This window comes from Panthera leo, chromosome A2 (assembly GCF_018350215.1).
Source record: "Panthera leo isolate Ple1 chromosome A2, P.leo_Ple1_pat1.1, whole genome shotgun sequence".
Lineage (NCBI taxonomy): Eukaryota > Metazoa > Chordata > Mammalia > Carnivora > Felidae > Panthera > Panthera leo.
The window spans coordinates 114,267,416-114,279,646 of record NC_056680.1 but is presented as its reverse complement, the minus strand read 5'-3'; positions in this window follow the sequence as shown (position 1 = coordinate 114,279,646).

The following is a 12,231-nucleotide window of genomic DNA, read 5'->3' as shown; positions in this document are numbered from 1 at the left end:
TACATAAACTTAGAGTAGCTGTAACTAATGGGATTTGTAAGAGAGGTAATTTTAATCCTAGCCCTTCTCTCTGCATGGTCTCCTGAGGGCAGGATTAGTACAAAGAAAGTGGAAATCTGGGGGAAAGGATGACACTTAAATGAGGCAGGAATATTCACCCACAACTGCTCAGCAATGAAATGAACTGCCCTATGAGGTCAGGAAGGACAGCTGAGTCTGGAAAGTAGTGGTCCCAACTTTTTAAATTTTAATAAACTTTTATTTGAAAAATTGTGGCTCTTTGAATACATGCATGACAAAAGCTGCTATGAGCTAAGCAACATTTTTAACTAAAATCATATTGAATTCCAATTAGCATCTACATCCATTTGCTGTGGGAAACATGTTTATTCTGTCCAAAGACAATGTTTGATCCATATATGGATTTGAGGATCCTTTGCAACCAACAGGAGGCTCATGGTTTACAGATTAGGAAACAAAGATGTGTAAGAAATTAACGCATAGAATCAGCAAAGGTTGGACGTGATAAACTTCTCAGTCCCCAAACTATATGAATTCAATCATTAACTTTTTTTTTCAAGTATGCTTCACACCCAGCATAGAGCCCGATGGGGGATTTGAGCTCACGACCCTGAGATCAAGACACGAGCTGAGATCAAGGGTCGGTTATTTAACCAACTGAGACACCCAGGTGCCCCTTAATCATTAATTTATTAAACAATTATATGTCAGATGTGATGTTAAGTGCCCCGTGTGTGTGTACATCAGGGAAGCTTTCTCAGGCTTTCTCTAGTTTAGCCCCTGGGCCCTGCTTTGTCCCAACTTGCTCTGTTCTTCTTTCCTCTCTATTCTCTTTGAAGCAGGTCCCTGAGGCCCCTCAGGTGTTGTCGCCCCAAGTAGCACCCTCACCCTCTCCAGCCACTGAGACTAGCTGCAGAGGACACCCCTGTGACTGCTGCTTCCCACTGTCCTAACTTCCCATGAAGCCTCAGGAAACAAGTTTGGGAGACTTTTGACTGTGGCAAACAGGGCAAACGGGAGGCTCCTGAATCAACACCCCAAGGATGTTATTAGGGTCTATAATCTTAGGAAGTCCTTTTAGTCATGGGCTCTGGTTAATTTATAATTCCTGAATCCCTCAGTAAGCTGCTTTAACCCTCTGTTCTCAGCACCTCAAAGGTAGAGATTACCAAGCCGTCATCCCCTTCTGATTCTGCCTTTTAGAAGCAACCACAGAATGAAAACAAAATCCAAGCCTAACAGCAGATAGCCCTGTTCTCAAGTGGGGGCATTTTGTATTTCTGTGGGCCCCACTAATGGGTAATATTCCCCCCTCCAAGTCTTTACCTCAGGTAGGAAGGAAAATCTGTGAAAAAAAACTTGTGTTAACTAACATTAAGGACACAGAGCTGACAAATATTGCCTATGAAATCATAGATTATGAGAAACTGCTGTTTGGAATTCTTTTTTTTTTTAAGTATTTATTTATCTTTGAGAGAGTGTGGCAAGGGGAGGGGCAGAGAGAGAGGGAGACAGAGGATCTGAAGCAGGCTCCATGACAGCAGAGAGCTCGATGCGGGGCTCGAATTCACAAACCATGAGATCATGACCTGAGCTGATCATGACCTCACGCTTGCTTGAAGCATCAGAGGCACATGGGTCATTTCACACTGAGAAGCAGTTTTGATAACTCTCTCTCCATCCCCGGTACAACACTTTAGATAAAGGGGTTTCAGACACAACTCTCCACATTTATCTCAACTTTACATTTCTCGGGAGCAAGCCCCCTGAGTCTGCATCTCAGCTCTGCTGGTAATGAAACTGTGACATCCCTAATGGAACGTAAAACAACATTACTAACAGGACATGGTTTCTCCCCAGACCCCACGACCCTTCTGAGTAATTGAACTGCAGATCCATGGACTTTCTCTGGTGGCATTAAATAATGATTCAGAAGCTCTGTGGCCCTTTTGACCCAAAAGGTAAATCAAAGTTTCACCCCCCACGAACAATACCTTGGGCTGTTTTCTTTTCGCCAAAACCCAATTTCTGACTGGACTCTGATTTTTTCTGTTCAGATCTGTTGACAATTCAGTAAAAATTCTGTTTGCTTTTCCTTATAATAATCCCAGTTTTATGAATTTTCTCTATTTCATAATTATTACAAGACTTCAGTAATTCGCAAGGGCAGATGAGTGGAGCCTCTGATGGCTAAACTTCAGACAGTGGGTTCAAAGCAAACAGACTTCCTCCTCAGCAGACCTGATTAGGTCTCTGCTTTGGGTTGTTTCCAGGCTGGTGCCAAGTCACCACTACAGGAGGGTGCTCATAGGCAGTGAGGGGACAGCTTACCGATTGGTCAAGTTTGAACTTGGAATCTCATCCTTACAACTGCACAGTTTTATTTATTTTTTATTTTTATTAAAAAAAATTTTTTTTTACATTTATTTATTTTTGAGAAACAGTGAGACAAAGCGTGAACGGGGGAGGGGCAGAGAGAGAAGGAGACACAGAATCCGAAGCAGGCTCCAGGCTCTTAGCAAGCGGTCAGTACGGAGCCTGATGCAGGGCTCAAACCCACGAACTGTGAGATCATGACCTGAGCCGAAGTCAGACGCTCAACCGACTGGGCCACCCAGGCGTCCCACAACTGCACAGTTTTAGACCACCCCTAAGGAAAGCAATTGACAATAGGCATTCATGTCATGATTGTGGTACATCCATTCTCCTGTGTCCCTGGGAGCTTCACAAATCCGTGCTGAATAGAATTCTGAGAAATGTATATACACACACACACACACACAACTATTAGGAGCCCTGTGGGCTGGTCCATTCAAGATTCAAGCCACTTAAAATACAGAGAGGCTTTCTTTTTTTTAAAGTTTATTTATTTTAAGGGGGGAGGAGGAGAGAGAGAGGCAGAGAGAGAGAGAATCCCAAGCAGGCTTCATTCTGTCAGGGAGGAGCCCCACTCGGTGCTCGATCTCACAAACCATGAGATCATGACCTGAGTTAAAATCAAGAGTCAGACACTGAACCAACTGAGTTACCCAGGCGCCCCCAGAGAGGCTTTCTTAGCTCCCTGGGGAAAGGTCTCAGGCCAAGTCTAGCCATGATATGAGTGGCTTCTGGGGACACCACATTTCCTCCAGGCTCTTTCAGCCATTTCCGGCTGATGATGCAAGAAGCTGCTGTCTGGAGCAAGGTGGTAGCATCAAATGTATAATTACTTAAGGACCAATAACATTTACATCATTTGACGGTTTTGTTATAAAGGCATACCTCAGTTTATTGTGTTTCCCTTTATTGCACTTCTCAGATAATGCTTTTTTTTTTTCCTTAACAAATTGAAGGTTTGTGGCAACCCTGAGTTGAGCGAGTCCCGGAGCATCCTTTTCCCAACCGCATTTGCTCACTTCACGTCTCTGTGTCACATTTTGGTATTCATGAAATATTTCAAACTTTTTAATTATTATTGTATTTGTCATGGTGATCTGTAATCAGCAATCTTCTATGTTATTATTGTATTGTTTTAGGTGCCACAAATTGCCTCCATACAAGGTGGCAAACTGAATAAATGTGTGTGTTCTGACTGTCCCTCTCATCTCTCTCCCTCTCCTTGGGCTTCCCTATTCCCTGAGATACAACAATATTGAAATTAGGCCAATTAATAGCCCTACAATGACCTCTAAGTGAAACCAAGAGTTACACGTCTCTTATTAATAGCCCTACAATGGCACTCAAAGTGAAACCAAGAGTTACACGTCTCTCACTGTAAACCCAAAGCTAGAAATGATTAAGCTTAGTGAGGAAGCTATGTCAAAAGCTGAGATAGGCTGAAAGCTAGGCCTCTTCTGCCAGTTAGCTAGTTGTCAGTGCAACGGAAAAGTTACTAGAAGAAATTAAAGGTGCTTTTCCAGTAAATACAGGAGTAAGAAAGCGAAATAGCCTTACGCTGATGTGGAGAAAGTTTTAGTGGTCTAGATAGAAGATCAAACCAGCCACAACATTGCCTTAAACCAAAGCCTAATCCAGAGCAAGGCCCTAACTCTCCTCAGTTCCGTGAAGGCTGAGAGAGGTGAGGAAGCAGCACAAAAAAGCTTGAAGCACAGGTTGGTTCTTGAGGTTTAAAGAGAGAAGCCGTCTCCATACCATCAAAGTGCAAGGTGCAGCAGCAAGTGCTGACGCAGAAGCTGCAGCAAGTTCTCCAGAAGATTCAGCTCAGATAATTGATGACAGTGGCTGCACTAAACCACAGACTTTCAGTCTGTACAAAACAGCCTAATATTGGAAGAAGATGCCATCTAGGACTTTCAGAGCCAGAGAGAATTCAGTGGCTGGTTGCAAAGCTTGGAAAACAACAAAGTTTGAAATGACAACAAAGGATTTAGAATATGACATAAACTTAGTTGATCAAGCAGCAGCAGGATTTGAGGGGATTGACTCCAATTTTGAAAGAAGTTCCACTGTGGGTAAAATGCTCTCAAACACCATAGCACTTCATGAAAGGAAGAGTTCATTCATGTGGCAAATTTCATTTTGTCTTATGTTAAGAAATTACCGCAGCCACCCCAACCTTCAGCAACCACCACCCCGATCAGTCAGCAGCCATCAACATCCAGGCAAGACCCTCTACCAGCAAAAAGATGACAAAAAGTTGCTGAAAGCTTGGATGATGGTTAGCACTTTTTTTTTTTTTTTAGCAGCAAACTACTTTTAATTAAGGCATGTATATTATTTTTTAGACATAATGCCATCACACACATAATAGACTACAGTATAGTGCAAACATAACTTTTATATGCACTAGGAAACCAAAAAATTAATTTGATTTACTTTATTGCAGTGGTCTGGAACTGAACCTACAGTTTCTCTGGGGTATGCCTATATGAGGTGAAGTAATATTTTGGGTTAGCCACCGAAAAATGTGAATCCAACAAGAAATAACATCTTTAAGTTGGAGGGTAGATTTTGTAGGAAAAGACAAGGAAGTCAGGGCTTTGAGTTTCAAAACTCTAGACAGTTTTGAATCCAATGGCTTAAATTTCATTTCTACAGGGTTGTCCAGACTACATGTGAGGAATGAAAAGATTGCTAATAACTCACTCTTTTAATAAGTTATAAAGTTATATTTCAAACCTATAGAAGAGGAGAGAAAAACAAATGAGCTGAGATTTACCAGATGTTCATTTTGCTATATTTGTTTCAGATCTTTCCCCCTTTAGACATGTTAGAGATCCAGCTCAAGCCCCTTTACAATCTTCCCTAATTCCATGTCTCTCTTTCTCAATCATTAGCTGTAGCCACTGCCCTGAGTTTGATGTGTGCCATTCCAATGCATTTCTATTATTTATCTCTCCATATATGCATAAGCAATTTACAGTATTGTTTTTAAATTTTACCTGATTATTTATCATATTATACCAATGGCTCATTATGGACATAGCTTTGTTCTTTTCATTTGTGTTTCCCCAATTACTAGTGTGGTTGACCATCCTTTCACATGTGTATTGGCATTTAGATTTTCTATTGTGAATTATCTGCTCATAACCAATTTTTTTCTATTAAGTTGTCTTTATCTTAAAATTCTTTTTAGAAGTTATTTTATTCCACTTAAAACATTCGAGAACTGCTAAAGAATACACGTAAATGTAGATAAAATATAAAGAAGAATAATAAAACAAACCTATAGTCAGCTTAACTAATCAAACACGACTAGCACTTTTGATGCTCCCTAGAGCACCTCATTCCCCTTCCCCAGGGACAACCACTGGGCTGAATTTCATGTAATGATTATTTTGCTTCCTTCCTGTAGGTTTATGACATGTTTTTATACTTTCCCATCTGTTTAGTTTTCCTTGCTTTTGAAAACTTTATGTAAATGGCATCATATTGCATGTATTCTTTTGCAACTTTCTCTTCTCTGTCAATATTACATTGGTGAGTCTTCTTGGTGTTGATAGCTGTAGATTCATTCGTCTGTACTGATGATCAGTATTCCATTGTATGTCACAAGTGATGTATGCATTCTACTGTTGAGGGGCATTTGGGTTGTTCCTCATGCTGCTCTGAATGTTCTTATCTTGTCCTCAGGAACACATGCACAAGAGTTTCTCTGGAACATACTATACCTAGTAGTGAGGTTGCTGGATCGCAGGTATACGCATCTTCAGCTTCATCAGATAATGCCAGATTGTTTCCAAAAACCAGTGTTCTGAGTTAAACTCACAACAGCAAAGTAGAAGTGTTCTGGTGTTCTTTCTTACCAAAACTTAACTTTGTCAGATTTTTTTCATCTTTGCCAATCTACTGGCAAATGAATTCTCATTGCGTGATGCTTTGCATTTGCCTAACAGTTCTTGTATAATCTGGGTACTAATCTTCCATCAGTTACATGTATTGCAAACATATTCTAGTCTGTACCTTTCCATTGTTTTTTAAATTTTTTTAAAATGTTTATTTTTGAGAGAGAGACAGAGTGAGTGGGGTAGGAGCAGAGGGAGAGGGAGACACAGAATCAGAAACAGGCTCCAGGCTCTAAGCTGTCAGCACAGAGCCCGACACGGGGCTCGAACTCAAGAACCATGAGATAATGACCTGAGCCGAAGTTGGACGCTTACTGTCAGGGCCACCCCGGCGCCCCTGTACCTTTCCATTGTTAATCAACTTTATTGAGGTATAGTTATATAAAACACACGTAATCAAGTTAAGCCTACAATTTGATACTTTACAAATGCATACAGTTATGTAATTACAGCAGTTATGGTATAAAAAGTTTCCCTTGTGGGGTGTCTAGGTGGCTCAGTTGGTTAAGTGTCTGACTTTGGCTCAGGTCATGATCTCACAATTCATGGGTTCCAGCCTCATGTCCGGCTCTGTGCTGACAGCTCAGATCCTGGAACTTGTTCTGACTCTGTGTCTCCCTCTCTCTCTGCCCCTACCCTGCTCATACTCTGTTTCTCTCTCAAAAATAAATAAACGTTAAAAAAAAAAAAAAAGTTTCCCTTGTCCTCAAAGTTCCCTTGTGCCCCCAGTCAATCCTCTCCCCTTCCCTCTAGTCCCAGGCAAGCACAGATCTGCTCTCAGTCACTACAGTTTTCCTATTCCTCAATATCATATCAACAGAGTCATAAGTATGAGCCTGTTGAATACATGTCTTATGAATACATAACTCAGTATGTGTGGCTTCTTTCCTTTAGCATAATACTTTGAGATTTATCCATGTTACTCCATCTATCAATAGTTTATTTCTTTTCATTGTCAAGTAGTATTTCATTGTATGGACGTATTGCACTGGTTTATCCATTCACCAAGTGATGGAAATTTAGGTTGTTACAAATAACATTATTATGAACATTTAAGTACAGGATGTTGTGTGAACATGTCTCAATTTCTCTTGGATAAATACCTAGGAGTAAAAGGGTCAAGTCATATGGTATGTGTATATTTAACTTCATAAGAAATTGTCAAACTGTTTTTCCAAACAGCTGAATTATTTTCCATCTGGCACTTCGACCAGCAGTATAGGAGAATTCTGTGTTGTTTTTGTTTTTAAACAAGAAGTTTGTGGTGACTTTTTCATATAGAACTTCAAAATTGTAACATTATCCAATACAGCAATATTTTTCTTTATGGTTGATGCTTTTGGGGATTTATGAAATCCTACATCACTTGGTTCTTCATGTTGTGATTCTCTGATTTGAAATTTCTGAGAGGATTATTAGATATTTTTTCCCCAGAAAGGTCTTTTTTTTTATATTTCCCCACAGTGGTTGATATGCAATGTACACTTAACTTACTATGTCTGAAAATATAGATTTGTTGTCATTACAGAATAATGTGATATGAAATTGAGGGTAAGACCTCAAAGTCCTCAGTTAAGAAAATTACATTCATGTAATTGAAATTCTCTGAAGAATTATTGTTTCTCAATTGAGTTCAGAATAGACTTGAACAATGCTTTGAAGCAAAGATCAGCAAACTTTTTCTATAAAGGACTAAGCAGTAAATATTTTAGACTGTGTAGACCGGAGGTCTCTGTCCCAGCTACTCAACTCTGTTGCTTTCACGCAGAAGCAGTCACTGACAATATATAAATGAATGAGTGTAGCTATGTTCCAATAAAACTTTATTTATAAACACAGAAATTTGAACTTCATACAATTCTTATGTGGCACAAAATAATGTTCTCTTTTGATCTTTCCCAAACATTAAGAAATGTAAAAACCAAGTTTTGCTTACAGGCCATTGGAGACTAGGCAGAAAGCCAGATTTGGCCCATAAACCATAATGCACCACCTCTGACTTAGAATACAATCCTCTTGACATCACTGTAGGAAACTGGGTAATATCATCCTCCGCGTTTCCCACAGTAGAGCATTAGACTTTAGAGTTCATCCAGTTTAGTTTCCCTCTCTTCCAGTTTATAGATGAGGAGGTTTTGGTGCAGAGAGAGAAAATCACTGGCCTCAGGCCACATAGCTAGTGAGTGACAAGGCCAGGCTGGAGCTCATGTGTCTTGATTTAAGTCCTAACTACCTTCCTCAACTCAATTACAAAACCTAAAACTATATCCACAGCCACAAAATCCTTCCACCACTTCTCAACAGCAATTAATCTTTTTTTTTAATCCCAATAGAACTTATTCTAATAAACACCTTAAAATTAAGGACTTACCAAGCTCAAGTCCTGATATTTAATTTGTATCATTAAAACCTATACAATGCAAACAGCAGTGACAACTGCATTAGAAGTTTTGCCTAGTGAGATGACATGATGATACTTGTGGGGAAATTACAGAGAATTAAATTTGGTGATATTCTAAAATATCACTAAGACACCCAAATTCCAAAAAGCCAATGGATGATCTCCAAAGCAAATATTATTCCTGAATTTCAAAAAGGAATGGCAGTTCAGTTATAAGTAGCAGAGGAATAGTTTCATAGATTAGACTGAGGCCAATGGGGGATTGGCCAGGATGAGGGGAGGGGCCCCCAGGCCAGAGATGAGGGCCCTCATTTCAGTGAACATCTGGAACCCAAGCCCAGGACAGCAGAGTCTTTATCTCTTGTTCATAGCTGTATCCCCTCCAGACCAGAGCCTGGAACATGCTGGGGATCAGTAAATGATGGTTGAAGGATTAAATCAGTCCGCAAAGAATATTTCCTGAGAACTGACCTCAGAATTTTTAGAGTACATATTCCAGAAGCTTTGGGATGCTTCTTTGTAAAAAAAAAAAAACAAAAAAAAACAAAAAAAAAAAAACAAAAAAAAAAAAACAAAAAAAAAACCAAAAACACACACACACACACACACACACACACACAAAACAACAACAACAAAAAAAACCTTAAAGGATTCCTCCCCACCAGGAGCCTCATCAGAAGGTGGTCACCTTCACCCCCTGAATGACTGTCTTCTCATCTGCTCTTAGCCTGTCACTTGGGTCTAGAGTTATTATCCCTTTTGGATATAATGAATGCATTGAAAGTATTGCCCTCTAAACTCTTCAACAATTGGAAATTCAATGACGGCAACCAATGTTTATGGATGAGTTGGAAGTGTTCAAAGTGCAGGCATTTTTAAAAAGTCCTTGGAATAAGGAATTCCCAGAATAATTTATGACCTATGCATTTCAATTTTCTTGGGAAGTTCTAATTCTCAGCAAACATTAATCAAGTCATCCCACTGTCTTTCAGGTTATTTCCCCCATTTTACAGATGTTGATTCAGCAGAAGTTAAATGACTTGTTGCCAAGGTCACATGGAGACTATAAATCTAAAAAAAAAATCATGATTTCAGCCCCCTCTTCTGCCATTTGTTAGACTGGAATGGAGGGAGTTTTAAGGATTTCCACTGGCTTCCTAGGTGATTGTGTGTTTGTGGCTCTCCTATATCCCCTGTTGATATGATAAGGGAAGAGCGGATCTCAAGACCAGTATTTCTCAAAGTTAGGTCCTGGACCAGCAGGACCCGTATCACCTGGGAACTGGTGACAGCTCCAGATTATGGGGCCCCACCCCAGAACACTGAATTAGAAATTCTGGGAGTGGGGCTCAGCAGTCTGTGTTTTAACAAACCTGCAAGTGATTCTGCTATAACTTGTTATTCTGTTTCTGCTTTAGGAACTAACGTTCTGGGCTCCTAATCATCAAAATGATACAGCCTCTTCACATTGCTTGTGGCCCGAGGCCTCACTTGGAGAATATACCACTATGCCATATACAAAGTGCTTTCACGTCCATTTGTTCTTTCAGGTGGATTTGGAGCAACCCTGCGAAGTAAGTAAGGGAAGGATCACATGTGCATTTTATAGATGAGGAGACCGGGGTTCAAGAAAGGCCAAAAAACTTGCCCAGGGCTACTCAGCTCTAAGTGGCAGGGCAGGATCCAAATCCAAGTCTTCTATCTTTATATCCATTTACACACATTTACAAGAGGTCCGGGACCTCTTCACTTAGTCCACAGCAGGGTTTCTGACATCTGGGGCCAGATACCATGGGGTGTTCTGTTGTGGGGTGCTGTCCTGTAGATTCTGGCCTCTACGCATGAGATGCACCCCCACCTTAACTATGACAACCAGAAATGTCTCCGAATATTGCCAATGCCCCCAAGGGGCACAGTGACCTTTGGCTGAGGACCACTGATTTATGGCCAGCACATCATTGGAGAGAAGTTTCACAGTCCATGTTCTGCAAATTTTGCATTCTTTGGAGATGATTTCAGAAAAAAATAGCTTCTTTTTGGCCTCCAGGACATCTATGAAGTGAAGGAACTAGACTAAATGTTGGTGTACAAGAAGTGTTTCAGAAAATCTTGACTACTCCTTAAGAAAATTGACAATAATAATTCTGTCATATCATTTCGTATTCATTATGCATTCAAATTCCCCTCAGTTGTCACAGGAATATCTTAACTGGTTTTTGTTTTGTTTTGTTTTGTTTTTTTGATGCTAACATGCAGTCTAGATTCCTAAATTTCTTTTGGTTGCTGTGTCTCTTTGGTCTTTTTTAGTTTAGAACATTAGTCAACAAACTATGGCCCATGGGCCAAATTTCCTACCACCTGCCTTTGTAAATATGCTTTCACGGGAACACAGCATGCTCTTTCATTTACATATATGATCGCTTTTGTGCTGCAAGAACAGAACTGAGTAGTTACAGCAGAAACTATATGGCCCATGAAGCCTAAGATATTTGTTCCCTAGCCCATTACAGAAAAAGTTTGCTGATCTGTGACCTAGAACTATCCTCTTGCCTTTATTTATTTATTTATTTATTTATTTATTTATTTATTTATATACAATTTATTGTCAAGTTGGCTAACATACAGTGTATACAGTGTGCTCTTGGTTTTGGGGGTAGATTCCCATAATTCATTGCTTACATACAACACCCAGTGCTCATCCCAACAAGTGCCCTCCTCAATGCCCATCACCCATTTTCCCCTCTCCCTTTCCTTGCCTTTACTTTTAATTTAATACTGTTTAAAGAATCCAGAACAATTACAGAAAATCTTTTTTTTTGGATTTATCTGATTATATACATTTATATATTAAATTTATTGAAGTTTAACATACTCTATATATTTTTAAATATAAAATACTTATGAAATTATCAGTACTCCATGGGGCAGCATTAAACAGCTTTTTATGTGTCAAAACTATAATGCAATAGAAAGGCAAACAACAAATTGGAAAAATAATTACAATTCTAAGATCTTATTTCTTTTCACACTTTATTTTTCAGGAAGGAGAGAAAAAGAATGCCTTGTCTGACATATGGTAGTTTTAGTTACAAATGGAGGTAAAACCCTTACTGATCAAGTTACTATATCATTTAAATAGGAAAACCAATAGGAAAAGCATGGGCCTCCTTTTTGGAAAATCATAATGTATAATTTCAAATACATGCACCAGAGTGTACAGAAATCCAGATATATACACAAGAATGTAAACACTCTGAGTGCAGGGCCGGGTACCTAGCAACATGCCTGATACACAGAAAGTGCTAAATAAATTTCCATGGAATAAATGGGTGAATACCATTCCTTTTTTTTTTTTTTTTTTAACTTTTTTTAAATGTTTATTTATTTTTGAGACAGAAACAGAGCATGAGTGGGGGAGGGGCAGAGAGAGAGAGAGAGGGAGACACAGAAGCTGAAGCAGCCTCCAGGCTCTGAGCTGTCGGCACAGAGCCTGACGTGGGGCTCGAACCCATGAACCGTGAGATC